Consider the following 16,819-nt stretch of genomic DNA (forward strand, 5'->3'; position numbering starts at 1 on the left):
TTCAAATTACATACTGAATTTCAGATCTCTAAATCACAATGAAATCATCTAAAATATGTCCCCATATTTTATTTACCTAATACGAAGTCACAGTATCACAGTATCACAGATTTCTAGGTTGGAAGAGACCTCAAGATCATCGAGTCCAACCTCCGACCTAACACTAAGTACTCCACTAAACCATATCGCTAAGCTCTACATCTAAACGTCTTTTGAAGACCTCCAGGGATGGTGACTCCACCACCTCCCTGGGCAGCCCGTTCCAATGCTTAATAACCCTTTCGGTAAAGAAGTACTTCCTAACATCCAACCTAAAACTCCCCTGCCGCAACTTTCGCCCATTCCCCCTCGTCCTGTCACCAGGCACGTGGGAGAATAGACCAACCCCCACCTCGCTACAGCCTCCTTTAAGGTAACTGTAGAGTGCGATAAGGTCGCCCCTGAGCCTCCTCTTCTCCAGGCTGAACAAGCCCAGCTCCCTCAGCCGCTCCTCGTAAGACTTGTTCTCCAGACCCCTCACCAGCTTGGTCGCCCTTCTCTGGACTCGCTCGAGCACGTCCATGTCCTTCCTGTAGCGAGGGGCCCAAATCTGAACACAGTACTCGAGGTGCGGCCTCACCAGAGCCGAGTACAGGGGCACAATCACTTCCCTAGAAGTCATTTATCTGTATTTTAGTGTGGGGTCCAGCAGCACTGTTCCCTAACTAACTGTTCACAAAGTTCTTATTTTGTCTTTTCTGGTTTTGAGATACAGCCATTTAAAGAAATGTGTCAGTTTGGCAACTGAAAATTGTTTGTGAGCAATAAAATTTGAGATCAGGGAAGAACACACATGCAATATTGTATTCAGTGATATGAAGGTTACCTTTGTCTCTCTCTACCCTCTGAAAAATACCAAGACAAATTAACCGTCAGTAGCATATGGGACTGCTCCATAACTTTGTTGTATTAGTGCCTGGACTGAAGGATATAAAAGATAGAACCCTCACCTAGAATAAATATGCTTATCTTCACTGATTTCAGATTGTCTGAACTAATTTATAATAGGTGCAGTTCTCCCCCTGAGTTATAGCTGAAGTTAAAAGGTAAACACAGTCTTACTTGTACCTCAAGCAATGTAAAGTTTATCTACTTCTCATCAATTCCAAAGAGAATATATATATATAATTTTTTTTCCTTTTTTTTTTTTTTTTCCCCCACTCATATACATGTCACTTTCTCCTGAATTTAAATTCTAAACCTTATGGTAATGAACTTACAATACAGCTGTATTAGAAAATAAAAGGTAGACTATATGGAACCAGAATGAACCTAATGACTGATTTGTTTTATCAAAAGTAAAGGCATAGATGAATGCTTTCAAACGTTACCATAGCTCTTTTGGTAGTCTTTGAAATTTTATCAAAGAGGTAATAAGGTGGGACAGTGCACCACGGTACACTGAAGAATGGCTTCACAGTTAAGGCTCAAAGCCGTATGTGTAGAGATGTGGTCTGACCATTGCATATCATTAAGATAGCCTGAATGTCACCTGATTTAAATTTGCTTTTGGCTCGTGTATTAGAGAAGGAAGACCACTGAAGAAGAACGCTGGAAGAACACTTCTGATGTGGTATAATAGGATCAGCACCTAAACCAAGCAGTGGCTGCACACAGGACCACATCATCTAGTGGTAATTCAGTGCCTAAGGAGAGGAATACAGGCATGCTCAGACGTGTTCTGGTGTGTCACCACAGATGAGAGATTTTACCACAAATCAGAGAGACTGAGTCCCCAGAGAGTCCCCTGATTCATCTGGTCCCCCCCTTGATTCATCCGGTTTGCTCAGACCCTGTCTGAGCTGAAGAAGCACTGAGTTCAAAACAGTACACATCAGTCACGGTCATTTTCATTCAAAAATGCACAGTGAAAGTGGCGACCTTGATTTGCATAACATCTACTTGTTAGAGAGGACCTGTCAATATGGTCAGGTCCAGAAGCAGCAGGTTCCCCCTGTTCCAAGTTCAGCAGCTGTTTGTTAGTAAATCTGGTAGTCTGCTACCCAGATCATTACTGCTGGCAACTCTAGGTTACAGTTCCTACCAGAAAAGTGAGAGATGTGCTCAGGTGCCTCAGGAGACCAAATGGAATTAAAGCCACATTTCTTCAGGGGCATGTCCTGATCACTAGGCTAGCAGGCTGTGATGGAAGAGCAAGGTAAAAGGCAGCTTTTGATGCTTTCAGTGGAAGCTGGGTGGTTGTTGAACAAGGAATGCAGATGTTACAAGCCAAAGATCAAACAAGATTGAATAGAAAATGAGGAAAATCCTGCTTTTGCTTCACTCTGATTTATTTGTGTACCTTTGCCTGATTTAGGAGTAGAAATAAACCCCCTTACTCATTCCTTTCTAAGAAACATTCGCTGCTGAAAAATGTGCAGGAGATTTAAATGGCCCTTTGAAAAGACTTGATGGTCTAACTCAACAGGTCTACTTTTCAGGTACTACAATATTGAAACAGGTACAACAGAAGAAGCAATCCGCATCTCTTCACACCTCAACTCTCTATCTGGGAAACAGAGATTATTTTTTTTTTATTTTTTTTATTTTTTTTTTACTATCTACGTAAGGGACAAACTTCTGATGCAGAGGTTGTCCCTATGTGCTTGTTTAACCATACTTTAGGACTGATCTCACTGCAGGATCTTTTGATGTTCTTTAATAGAAAAGCTGATAAAATTTTATTTAAGATTTCATTTATATGAGAATTGCAAAGGATTCATAAATTATTGATAGCTATTGTAAGCAGTCCTGCTAACTGTGCACTATAAATAGTAACTAACCTTCCATTAGAAGATATATTAGCTTATGTGGATATTATGTGGAGCTGTGTATATTAGCAATCTATTGACAACACCACTGCCAACAAATCTAGTTGATAAGGTTAACTCAAGCCAGCTCCGAGGACCCTGTATCTAGGTCTTGCAGACTGACTCCCACAGGCTGTCTGGGACCATGCTCAAAATCATGTTTCTACAGTAGCTGGAGTACTTTGATTCTTGTTCCTTTGAAATATAGACTTGGAAAGAGATGATTTTCCAGGATGCTAACAATGAATGCCAGATTGTAAATTGAAAGAAAAAATCTTTTGGAAAAGTGGTCTTGGAATAAGATAGGAAGAAAATCTTATGAAAGAAGGCTAGTTACATTTCACATAAGGTTTTCTCGTTATGAAATTTGGCTACAGTTGGATAATTAATGAGAATTATTTAAGTGCTTTTCTGAGGATAAAGATATTGTATGTAAGTAGGTAGAAACTGGAATTCATGGGAAGAATATGACTTAGCAAATAAAATATTTTTGAAAATATGTTTAAAAATAAGATAGAAATTTCTGCTCTATCTGTCACGTAAACTGATTAGAAGCACAACACAACACAATAGAAAGACAGAAAAATTCCAGAATTGGAGAAATATTTATTCTAAAAGCAATACATTTACTGGTGGAACTCCTTATCCCCAAATTCCTTTTAGACCCAATTAAGACTTCTGAGGGGTTAGATTTTTATATGATCCACAGGACAGTTTGCATTTATGATAAATTAATAGTTATAAAAATGTTGCAGCAGAAATGAACTTTGGCTCCCAAGATGGTATCTCTCAGATACTCTTCCAAGACAAGATACTGACTTGCGGAAAATACAGGATCAACTGCATTGTAATTTCCTATTCTGCTATTCATATAACTCCATTTTCTTGTTTACTGATGAACCATGATCAAAGCCATGCAGAAATCATTTTAAATGTTTAATGTTACAGAAGATTGAGTACTAGCACCCATGAATGTTTTCTTGCTCTGAGGAAGCCCTTTACATGTTAGAAGACTACTGATATGTGTGTTCCACTTCTCTATATAATTCAGTTTCTCCCACTACTTTCTCACAGAGCATATTTTTACAGACTTTTTATTACATGGCATGTGCTCCTTGAACAGAGGTGGGTCCCAGTATGCTGCAGCTGCCTGATGGGTGAGAAAATATCTACTGTTAGATGGGGTCCCTTTCTTAATTATCTCCTATTTGGTATTATGCTCACAGTACTCACTAATGAGAAATCAGAAGTAGCTCCTGTACTATCACACCACTAACATCAGGATTGAAATTTCATCTTTCAGAGTTTTTTTGCTTGTAGTGAACTGACTTGAGCAGTGATATAGGTTTTCTTTAGGTATTAGCAGAGACAGCTGGATGCATTTTTCACACTCCTACTAGTAGCTCCTTTGCATCTGGAACATTTTAGTACACATTAATGTATCACAGTATCACAGATTTCTAGGTTGGAAGAGACCTCAAGATCATCGAGTCCAACCTCCGACCTAACACTAAGTACTCCACTAAACCATATCACTAAGCTCTACATCTAAACGTCTTTTGAAGACCTCCAGGGATGGTGACTCCACCACCTCCCTGGGCAGCCCGTTCCAATGCTTAATAACCCTTTAGGTACAGAAGTACTTCCTAACATCCAACCTAAAACTCCCCTGCCGCAACTTTCGCCCATTCCCCCTCGTCCTGTCACCAGGCACGTAGGAGAACAGACCAACCCCCACCTCTTTAAAGCCTCCTTTAAGGTACCTATAGAGAGCGATAAGGTCGCCCCTGAGCCTCCTCTTCTCCAGGCTGAACAAGCCCAGCTCCCTCAGCCGCTCCTCGTAAGACTTGTTCTCCAGACCCCTCACCAGCTTCGTCGCCCTTCTCTGGACTCGCTTGAGCACGTCCATGTCCTTCCTGTAGCGAGGGGCAGACCTGTACCAGGTCAGATTCTTTTTTCACAGGGCTGATGAAGTATCCTTTTATTGATTATTTCCTGGCATCAGCAGCTCCTTTTATCTCTGCATGGAAGCCCTATGTTCCCTTGATTTCTGCCTGTGAATAGTGTCAGTATGTAAAGAGAAGCTGATGCTGTGCCACTGTTTTTGTTCTTCTTTCAAGCTGAGCTATTTCACCTCACTGTGTTCTCTTCTTTTTCATTTACTTTAACCATAATATATCTCTGAGTTCCACAGAGGAACATGAGTTTATTCCAACTTTCTTTTTGCTGATCCCTGTTGTGTTTAGACATGATCCTCATGGGAACTAGTGTAAGAAGTGGACTAGGCAAAGTTCGCCTTTATGACAGAAATGCTCTAATTCCACTGAGAATGGTTCTCCATCAAATCAGAGAGGATTATTTTGTATAGCAGCCAGAGGAATCTGCTAGGACAAATTAAAACATCTCAAATATACCTCCCCCACATTTTTTTTTTGCTTCCACCATGTCCCCTACTTGACTCTTCTTTCCTTTTACAAGGCAGCTGGCAAAAAGAGCAAGTCTGAAATCACTGATAGCTCTATACCAGGGGAGTGCTTCTGTAATACTGCCCATCATGTTTACAGTGAGTGGCACAAAGTAACTGCCTGAAAATCTGTACCATGGATTAGGGCAGGATCATAAGCCCAGGTAGAAAATTCAAAAGAATTCAGCAGAAAAAAAGAGCTTTCCACAGTTTTTAGCAGATTTTTTTTTTTTTCATGAATTTTCCTATAGTCTCCACTGATAGTTGCAAACTGCAGTCAAAGGCATTTCTAAATGAAACAAAGTTAGTCCATTGACTAAGTGGTCGTGGCAATGCAAGTTACATCCAAGGTTTACCCAATGAGATCCGCTGAGTTGCAGTCTTGCATTTTTGAGCACATTCAAATTTAAAAAATAAATAAATTAATAAATAAAAAAAAAACACAAATCAATCAAACAAACAAACACACACACACACACACACACACACACACACAAAAAGAGTTATATTCCATAAGACATTGTAGGAATATGCATTATGTTGAAAAAATGCAATTTGTTTCATTGTTAATGTTTTACAGGTGTTACAAAGGCAATGGCTGAAGATCAGCACATAAGTTATATGGAGTGCTTTTCAAACAAAACTGTAACACATCCACAGCTGCTCAGGGGCCATCCCAGTGTACGCTGACTTTGCAATCCCTGTTCATCTATTTGTAGAACCCACTACTACAGATTCCTGTACAGTTTTTACTTTTGCTGAGCTACTTACGGGGTTTGAGTACTTGTAAAAGTACAGAGTATTACAACTTACTGCTTGCAATGATCATGCAAATAACATAGCATGTGGCTTTCTGCTCCTATGGGTAGAAGAAAATGAATGTGTGTGTTCTACACCTGTACAGTCACAATCAAAGCCAGGCAGTTACATGACGCTCCACACTTGGTTGCAAGTTGTTGCTTCGTGCTTTCTCAAGAAGAAAAAAACCCAATACCTTATTTTTCATACAATGTAATAATGCAATGGTTTATGACTTATAAATCCTCTTAGTGTCTTCATCTTGGTACAGCTATCACCCCATATATAGAAAGATCCTTTCTGTGGTAACAGGACTTTGTTTTTCTCAAGTTCAGACATAACTGGATTTAATTAAAGCCAAAAAAAGAAGATCAGGCAGCATTTCAGGACTTGAGAGATGGACATGGTAATGGCTTTTTGACATATATCTAGATTAAAAGAAATAAATGCATGGTTGGTTTTAAGGAATGTCTGTTATAAAAGCATATTTGACTTTTATTTGTAACTTAAGAAGCTGCTTTAAGATATTAGCGATCACATTTGTTTTCTACTGACTGAACATACATGAAATATTGTGGCACTTTATTTTTTTGGAAACTGCTTTACTGGCTGTAATTTTTGAGTGTAGTTATATTGTGAAAAGCCATTATCTAGCTAACATCTCTTCTTCACTCAGGGACACCAATATACATAGGGCTATTAAAGAAACTTTTAATAGCAACTTTTTTTTCCTTTTTTTTTTTTTTTTGTAATCCCTGAGTCAGCATTGCCAACACTTCTAAAAGGAGTTTATAAACTTATTTGCTTGCTGATTTGCTTTATCCCATTGGTCATTTCAGTGTTGGGTTGTACGCAGGAAAAAAAAAAATCTATTTCCCTGACACCTTTTATATCTTTTATCTCTTTTTTTTTTAAGAAAACATCTGTCCATTAGCATACTAATAGCATCTCTGCTGGTACTTAATGGGACTACTTTTATCTTTATGATCCCATCTGGTTTCAAGTCACTTTCACAGAAAGAATGAAAAAAAAAAAAAAAAGTTAAAAATCCCAAAGGCTCTCCTCTCTTCTTTGCTGTTGGAAAAGCCTGTACATGAATATATAGGTAGAAAAGCAATTATTTGACCCTCATGCAGCACAAAAGGGCAAGAGGCTCATAGAGAAAGACTACAGACAACTTGATGCTGAGGATAGGTCTACAGGATTAGACTATATGTCCACCTACCCACTTATCCTATCTCCAAAATGCATAGTCTGGATGCATAGCAAATAGTATTAGTCAACAGTAGTCACATTTCACCTCCCTTTAACCCTACACCAACCAAAACCCTTTGCTTACCATTTCATGCAGGTGTCTTGGGAGAGACAACTTCTTGACACAAGTGCAAGGGTGAAATTCAACTCTTCCCATCCGAATAAAAATAATAATAATAAAAGATCATGCTCACTGCATAGAAGAGAAAAATAAGGGTACACCAAGATTTCCCTTCCTTGCCCACTCCTTTCTTTAGGAGAACCGAAAAGACTCAAACCTGGCTAGGGTGAGCAATGGGATACAGCCTCGTTCTTTGGTATTCCTCAGGCCAGCCAAGGGAGCCATGGGTACATGGCTATTTATATGAACATAAATGTAATGAGAAGGTGTACCTTTCAACTTCCTATAGCACTGCCCTTGTCCTTCAAAGACTGGTCTCAAGTTTCTGCTTTATAGCCATTTTATTTAGAGAGTAAGACTTACCTTTCAGATGGATTCAATGATTTCCAGTAGCAGCTGTTAACAGAGATAGACATTCATCTCCACCTACATTTAGGTTCCTATCATAGCTAGTTAATTTACATGCCCTGAATTGTCCTCCAAAGGAATGTATCTCTCAGCATTGATTGTACAGGGAGCTAGAGATCTCAGCAGGATAACTTTGGCATTTAAATTGAGGTGGTTTGAATAGTTACTTAGGTGGCAAATGGATAGTTTTTTATCTCCTTAACTGACCATGCGGATTGCTGTAGAACAATACAGTGCAAAGAAAAGGCTGTGATGGTAAATCACCTTTAACAAAGAAAATGCTATGGGGCAGCTCAACAGTCACTGAGGTTTTAATGGTGGTTTTGGACTGCAATGTGCAAAAATATCCTAAAAGTTATTGCTCCTTATGCTCTTATGTCTCCTCACACTCATTTTCCAAAAAAGAACCATTCAGGATACTGCTATCTGGATCTGGGGTCACTACTGTCACCTTACTTCTTAGATACCCTTTGAGAAATAAATAGCAATAGCTCCAACTTGGCATTTCATGTATGCTGCATGCTTTATTTGGTGTATCTGTGTCAGTGTCGTCAGTGCCCATGGTTCATGCAACTGAAGCCAGGCACTCATATGTTAAGTAGAACATTAAGGAAGAGATAAAAAGAAGAGATGATTAATGGATACTACTTTACAGGGGGATGTATCTGCTGTTCCTGTCAGTTTTTTTTTTTTTTTTTGTTGTTGTTGTTGTTTTTTTTCCCCATATAAATCATGTGCTGGATATCTTGCAGCATCTGGAAAGATCCTTGTGATGTAAGACTGATACGCTAAAATTACACATGCTAGGAACCTAACCAATACACCAAGCAACCGGCCAGTGGATTTCAGTAAAACATTCATATATCACAGGAATGTGAGGCAGGCTGAGACAGTGGAGTTGTTTTCACAAAGAGGAGGCATATTGCTAAGGACAATATATTATAAGGCCTTCCTTCTTTTCATGACTTCAGTGGAAATTATGATTTTCAGCTATGACTCAGTTGTGATGTTTTCAAGAACCAAAGCTGAAAAAAAGTTAATTTAATATATGTGTAGCAGCTGCTGTAATCATTTGCAAAAGTAGATCAATGCAGCACATACCCATGTTCAACAATAGCAGAAAATTGAAGGCAAAATTCTCATACAAGAAGCACACTAGAGGAAAGAAGGATCTTCACTGAAATAAGCAATAAGCAATCCTGAGTGTATATATACAAAAATACATATTAATATATTAGAACCATCTATGAAAGAAAGGAGTATCCATGTCTTCTTTCAGTAGCTGTGTATTCAGAGAAATAGTGGTCACAGAATCACAGAATCACAGAATTGTATGGGTTGGAAGGGACCTCAGGAGATCATCGGGTCCAACCCCCCTTCCAAAGCAGGTTCCTTAGAGCAGGCTGCCCAGGTAGGTGTCCAGATGGGCCTTGAATATCTCCAGAGAAGGAGACTCCACAACCTCCCAGGGCAGCCTGTTCCAGTGCTCCATCACCCTCACCGTGAAGATGTTCTTTCTTATGTTGGTGCGGAACTTCTTGTGCTCCATTTTTTGACCATTGCCCCTTGTCTTATCCCCACAAACCACTGAAAAGAGGTTGGCCAAATTCCACTGTCTCCCACGCTTCAGATATTTGTAAACATTGATAAGATCCCCTCTCAGTCTTCTCTTCCCAAGGCTGAACAGACCCAGGTCTCTCAGCCTTTCCTCATAGGGAAGATGACCCAGGCCCCATATCATCTTTGTGGCCCTCCACTGGACTCTTTCCAGGAGATCCCTGTCTTTTTTGTACTGGGGAGCCCAGAACTGGACACAGTACTCCAGGTGAGGCCTGAGCAGGGCAGAGTAGAGGGGGAGGATCACCTCTCTTGACCGCTGGCCACACTCCTTTTAATGCACACCAGGATCCCATTGGCCTTCTTGGCCACCAGGGCACACTGCTGGCTCATGGCCAACCTGTTGTCCACCAGGACCCCCAGGTCCTTCTCCTCAGAGCTCCTCTCCAGCAGGTCACCCCCCAGCCTGTACTGATACGTGCGGTTTTTCCTTCCCAGGTGCAGGACGCTACATGTGCTCTTGTTAAACCTCATTTGGTTTCTTCCTGCCCATCTCTCCAGCCTGTCGAGGTCTCACTGAATGGCAGCACAGCCTTCTGGTGTGTCGGCCACTCCTCCCAGCTTTGTATCATCGGCGTACTTGCTGAGGGTGGACAATATTCCCTCATCAAGGTCGGCGCTGAAGATGTTGAACAAGACCAGACCCAGCACTGACCCCTGGGGAACATCGCCACTCACAGGTCTCCAGCCAGACTCTGCACCGCTGATCACCACTCTCTGAGCTTGGCCAGTCAGCCAGTTCTCAACCCACCCTACTGTCCACTCCTCTATCCCACACTTTCTCAGCTTTGCTAGCAGGATGTCATGGGAGACAGTATCAAAAGCCTTGCTAAAGTCAAGGTAGATGACATCCACTACTCTCCCTCCATCTATCCAGCTGGAGATGCCATCCTAGAAGGCTATGAGGTTGGTCGAACACGATTTCCCCTTGGTGAATCCATGCTGACTACTCCTCAAAACCTTCTTCTCTTCCAATTTCTTGGAGATGGCATCCAGAACAAGCTGCTCCAACACCTTTCCAGGGACAGAGGTGAGACTGACTGGCCTGTAGTTTCCCAGATCCTCCTTCTTGTCCCTCTTGAAGACCAGAGTGACATTGGCTATCCTCCAGTCTTCAGGCACCTCTCCTGTTCTCCAAGACCTTTCAAAGATGATAGAGAGCAGTTTGGCGATCACCTCCACTAACTCCCTCAGCACACATGAATGCATCCCATTGAGGCCCATGGATTTGTGTGCGTTGAGCCCACTCATCTGTCTAGATGTCTCATCTGTCATCTGTGCTGACCAGAATGGCTTACCTTGTGGTTGGATATGAGCTTGCTTTACCCTTGTTCCAGGCCCACTAACAGCTAATTGATCTCTTCAATCTATCTTGCGATGAGCACAGTCTAAAATAAAACAGGATTTGGCCCCATGTTGGCTTAAAAATTATTTTTATTTTCTCTTCTGTGTTGCTGTAGCCTTGTTAAGTCTTGTGTTTGGGCTAGTTACTTCTGCATCATGCTATCATGAAATGCTTTGTATTTCATCTGTCGTGGCAGTGTTGTTCACTTGCTACATTCTTTCACACATGAAGAAAAGTTCTTGTATTTGAATGTTTGTCTCTACCAGGCTGGCACTCTTAAGTCTTCAGAAGATTTGTGCTTGCAATATTTGTTTTGATGTATCAGCTTTGATCTACAAATTACCCCTCTTCTGTTGGCATTATGTCCACTGAGCCTTCTGAAATGTGAAATACGGTGCCTTTGTTTATTAAAAGGTAATGTTTTTAAATACTTTATATGCTTCTGTCCCAAGCAAATGGGGGTTGGCCATTACATTTTCATGTAATGTCACTGTTGGATAAAAATAAATGAAGTTTGCTTCATTTAATATCACAGCTGTGTTTGTAACAGAAACATCAGGTGAATCAAAATAAAACTCCAAAATTTCATTATTGATCGGTGTGAATGCTCAAGGTCTTCATAAACCTGAAACATCTTTCAATGTCATCATCAGGCTTTTACTAATTAATAACACATGAATAAATGTTTCAACAACTTGCTTCCAGGCAAAATCCTCAGAGATACACAGCCAATGCTTTTAAATTATTGAGAGAGAACAATGCTATACCATTTCATGTTGTACAATCAACCTGTCAGTCACATATGTTTCAGTAAGATCAGAAATTTTTGCCTGTATTCTGATAAAAGATCATTGAAAACATTCAAATCTATAGTGTATAAAAATGAGATTATAATGCACAACTCAAAGTCATCTCAAGATAATCTGATGGTGTTCATTGATATACTGGTGCAGGTGTACATACAGCTAGGAGCTTTCTTCTGGGTCCCAAATATCAAGGAACCAATGCATTGGCAGACATCACTAGATGGTGCTGGTATACATATCATTTTCATCCTGTTTTTTCCTTAGTGTGAAAATAACTGCTCACTCTTGGGAAGAAATGTTATTATTGTTGGGTTTGGTTATGCAAAGTTGTGCATGCAGATACACAACTGGAAGTTAAGGGGATTGTAGCCTTTCATCTCCCTGCCTTTTCTACTGCTCAGTTCAGTGGGGCGTGCAGCTCTGCTGTGTTTTCAGATGCCACTGTGAAGCTCAGTACCCCCTGATTGAACTGGCAGCCACTTCTGCCTTTGTTTTGCATTGAAGTACATTTTTCTGGCTGAAGGGAACAATACAAGAATGCTTTCTCTGCAACTTAAATTGACAAAGTGCTTTCCAGCAACATCAGATCCAATATCCTAACTAAATGTCTGCTTTGGAAGTTATATGGCACATTTCCCAACCTTGCCTTAGTCAAAGGTTGTAGTTGGCAGAAAATATATTCTACACCTCCACTTCTGAGAAAAAAATTCCATTGTACTTAGTAATTGTATCAGGACAGCTCCTCTCCAAACATGGTTATATTTCTGTGCCATGTATTCCAATATACAACAAGCATCTGGGGAAATACACTGTAGGCATTCAATATTGATTGGAGTCATATTACCAAATATTTGAATATGCCTCTTTGTGGAAAATGAAAATGGTTTTGCTGTCTTTCTGTCTTCAGTCCTTGTCTTCATGGGTTTTATTATCCAATTTTATTTCTTCATTATGTGTAAGAAAGGCAGTTTTTGTTCCCTCCTCCCCAAACAATTTTGCCTAAAATACTACATATGCTAATTTGGGTCTTTTAAGTCCTTCCTTGCATACTTTAACGGGCTGTAACAATTATAACATTGATGGTACTTTCACTACTACTTCCACAAATACACAGTGAGCAGAGGTGTTGTTTCAGGCTCTCCGAAAATTCAGGCAGACTTCATTGTTGGTGCGAGGATATTTCTGGTAGTGTTTTTTTTTTTTTTTTGCATGTGTAATTCCCTGAATATTTTCTATTTAAAAATGAAAGTTAAGACTGAAGAAAAGCAGAAAAACAAAACAAAACAAAACAAAAAAACCCACAAGCTCTTCTTTTTCAAATTAAAATAAGTATATATATAAACATGAAAAGCACTTTCTACAATGATCTCTGGCATAGAGAAAGTAGTAATATGGCAGGTTAACTCTCTTGTGCAGGGTCAGACTAATGGGTCATAAATTTGGCATAATGTTCCTGCATTTGTTAAAGTCAGTGGTTAAGATTCCCTCTGGTATTAGAGGGGACAAGATCTGACCTGCACAGTACCCCCATGACACTATCTACATAAAACTTCTTCATAAGTGTGGATCTGTGAGATTAGCTCTGTAGATGGCAGTAATCTATTAGCTGCTTGTAATAGTAATGTTAGTATCTCAGACTCTCAAATTGTCCACTCTCAAAAGCTGAAAAAAGCTTTTTTTTTCTGAAAAGAGCAGTTTTTCTCCGTTCTTCATAACTTACATTAATTAAGGTCATAGTGCTTGCTCAGTATCATCCTTTCTTTTTTTTTTTCCTTGTATTTTGGCTGTGGTTTTGAAAGCTATTGAAGTAGTTTTCCAAGTAAAATATAGCTGGTTACTCATCTGCTACTCTAAATATGTCCTCCTTCCTGAACTACTGGGAGTTCAGTGTATTTTTTATAATCACTTGTTCAAAGACCTCCTGCAGATCTGTTAGGTTTTCCCTACACTTCATCTCCCTTACTGTATCACAGTGGCAAATGATTTTATTTTTTCATTTGCCTTAGAAGAAGACCAAGCATAATTTTTTGTTTAATGTCACCAAGCTTTAAAAAAGTTGATATTTAACTGGTGGTAATTAAAAGCAGGTTTTTTAACATGTCTTCTGTCTCTCTATTTATAGAACAAAGACTACAATTTCTAATGTCATCTCAGTTCTCTGGCCACTGTCTTGATTTTAGCATAGGTCACATTTATGAAATGTCAATGTATTCAAAGAAATTCATTATTCTAGTCAGCCATTTTATTTAAATCTTCTCATGAAGATGTAGCAGATAAAACTGGATAAAACTCTCCGTGGTAACTTGAGAAGAATTTCAATGTCTCTTTTAATGCTCCAAAGAAGCATTGTATGTATATATATTGTAGGAAACTGTATATAATTGCAGGAAAGCAACATTATGTCTATGTAATTTACTGCTTAGTGTTGCTATGGAACAGATTTTCATCCCTCTTCTGAATATTGTACAAATACCTCTACAAGTTAACATGAATGACTTCAGGAGGGTCCTGTGTTTACAATATCATCAGAATTAAACCCTAAAGAGGACAACCTCAAACTTTAAACTCTGTAGAGCACATTTCACATGATAATTGGAAGGCACATTAAAACAGTGTTGGCATCATTGCAGATATTCTTTGCAGATAGAGGAAGGTGGAGGAATGGTGTCAAGCAAGGTTGTCCAGTTACTTGAAAGAGCCAGATGTGAATCCAGATCTTCTCCATTCCTGTTGGCTACCTTATATTCCAGGTCTTTGTCTCCCAATTCATTATTTATGCTCAAAACAATCTTGCTTGTCTGAGTTGGATGACAAATTTTCATATTAATGGTGACAAAAAGAGTTTATTCTTTCTAGAATGTTACAATAAAATGTGTTTTTAATTTTAAAAATGTTTGGGGGTTTGTAATTTTATGGTATTTTAAAAGAAATAAAGTTAAGATGTTATCAAAAATAATACCTAATTAACGAGTTGTTTATATTTTTTAAGAGGAAGGAATTTATTTTAATATTGAAAGCAGTACATAAGAATACATTGTTTGTTAAATGTTCATTATTTTTGTAATATTGTATTTTGACAGCATTTGAAGTTAAATAAAATAAGAAATATATGTCTGTTTAAAAGTCCACTAACTGGAAACAAGTTCAGCATTTTTGTTTTTCCAGGAAGTTTTTCCAACAAGTAATCAAATTTCCCTCAATAATTTGATGAATAAAAACAACAAATTGCATGAGAAATAAATTGCATATGGAACAATAAAAACATGAAAATGTATAAGAATGCTTGCTCTTGTACTAAAAGCTTTTATGAATACAAGATATCCTTCATTCTCTTTATAAAATATCTAGTAAAACAAGTCTGTCTCTGAGTTTCCTAAGTGCAAATTCAGTACAAATCAGTAAAAATGCAGCAGAAAAAAATAAAAATGAATCTAAGCTACTTTATTTGCTATAAGGCAAAAGATTTCTTTTACCAAAGTAGGACTGCAATTCTGTATCCTTAGCTGTCCATGAACCCTTGTGGAAATAAATGTTCAGTTCTTAAGAATTACATACTTTGTGTAGTTTACTTCATCTGTGTTTGTCCTGTTTTAAGAAGGAATAGAAGCTATTGCTGCATGCTTTTAAAATTTTATTAGGAAACCACTCTGTCTAGGTTATCATCAGCTTTCCAATCCAGAGGAGGTAGTGAGGAGATTTAAAAATTAAAATATTTTAACTTATGGAATAATAAGACAATCTTCACTAATGTCACTTAGAAAATAAATAAAATGATTCAAGCTCAATAGGTTATTATTTCTGAGAATGTTCACATACCTCTGACCAGAATGTTCTTCCTGGGTAGATCAAGCACATGAAACCTATACATACATAGATAATATGATCTACAGAAAAAAATCTGTATATACAGATTGCATTCTGTTTAGCCTCCAGGGAGATATATTTTTTAAAGGAAAAAAAAACGTATTTTAATCATCCAGTGTTCCACTTTTCAGTAGTTAACTATGATGGCAAGCTTCCTCCAAGCAGCCTATGAGAAAAGAAAATTGATGAAAATCTACTTCTGCAGATATATATATGTTATATAAGATGTTCTAAGTCTTAAAAAGAATCATAGGAAAATTATGCTTGCATTACATAACTTTTTTAATATACAGTCAGTGCCTTGCAAGCCTTTCAAAAGAGCACTTTTTCAGCATTCTTAACTACTCAAAAGAGGAAGTTGAGGTCTTAATACAACTTTTTAACTTTTTTTTTTTTCTCTCTGTCTTTCTTTTGGTAAAAATCAGATCTTATGAATATTAAACTTTCCTAAATGTTGATTAAAAAAAAATCAAGCAAGGAAACAAACAAACAAAAACACAAAACCACGATAAACAACATCAACAGTAAGAACAAATCAAGAATGTGAAGTTGCATGTAGCAGTCTGAAAGCTTGATTATTGCTGGTGAATGAAGTGCTCTTGCAATACTCATCTTCAGTTAAAAAAACTACAGTCTGTTATGAGAAGAACCAAGTTCCCAAATTTTCAAATATATCCTTATTTCTTTGCTAGGTTCATAGAAACTGCCAAACTGGATCCGACCCATACACAACTCACTCTAGAAACCTTTCTCCAACACTAGCCAATACTTCAAGTAGCTGTAGATACTCCAGAGGAAAGAGTAAGATGTTTTGAAGTAGGTAGATACAGAATAGTATTTCTAGTAAGAGAAATTATTCTGAAGTGGTGAAATTAAAAAAAAAAATAATAATCTGAGATTCCCTGTTCACTAGTGAGTCACAGGACTTCCAATAGGACCTCTGAATATTCAGGCCCCTGCCAACTAGGCTGGGGCATATCATACACAAAAGAAAATGCACAGAATGTGACATTTTATGACTTTCCAAATGTGGTCTGATGGAAACTGGGAAAAACTCTCAAGTAACTGGATATATTTCTTCCTATAATCATTGTATTTCTACTGAATGGAACCCCTCTGAGAAGAAAAGATCTGTTTAAAACAGCACATGTTTGAGATGTAAGGAAACAATTCTCAAACATGTCCTAAGTCACCCAGGGACCTTTGGACATTTTTCTCATGTTAGAGCATCCTCTGATGAGAGTGAACCTTTTGCCTTTTAGCTCCACTTCAGTCCTTCTCAGTCTTTAAGCC

Source organism: Anser brachyrhynchus, assembly GCF_964034855.1.
Source record: "Anser brachyrhynchus genome assembly, chromosome: 1".
NCBI lineage: Eukaryota > Metazoa > Chordata > Aves > Anseriformes > Anatidae > Anser > Anser brachyrhynchus.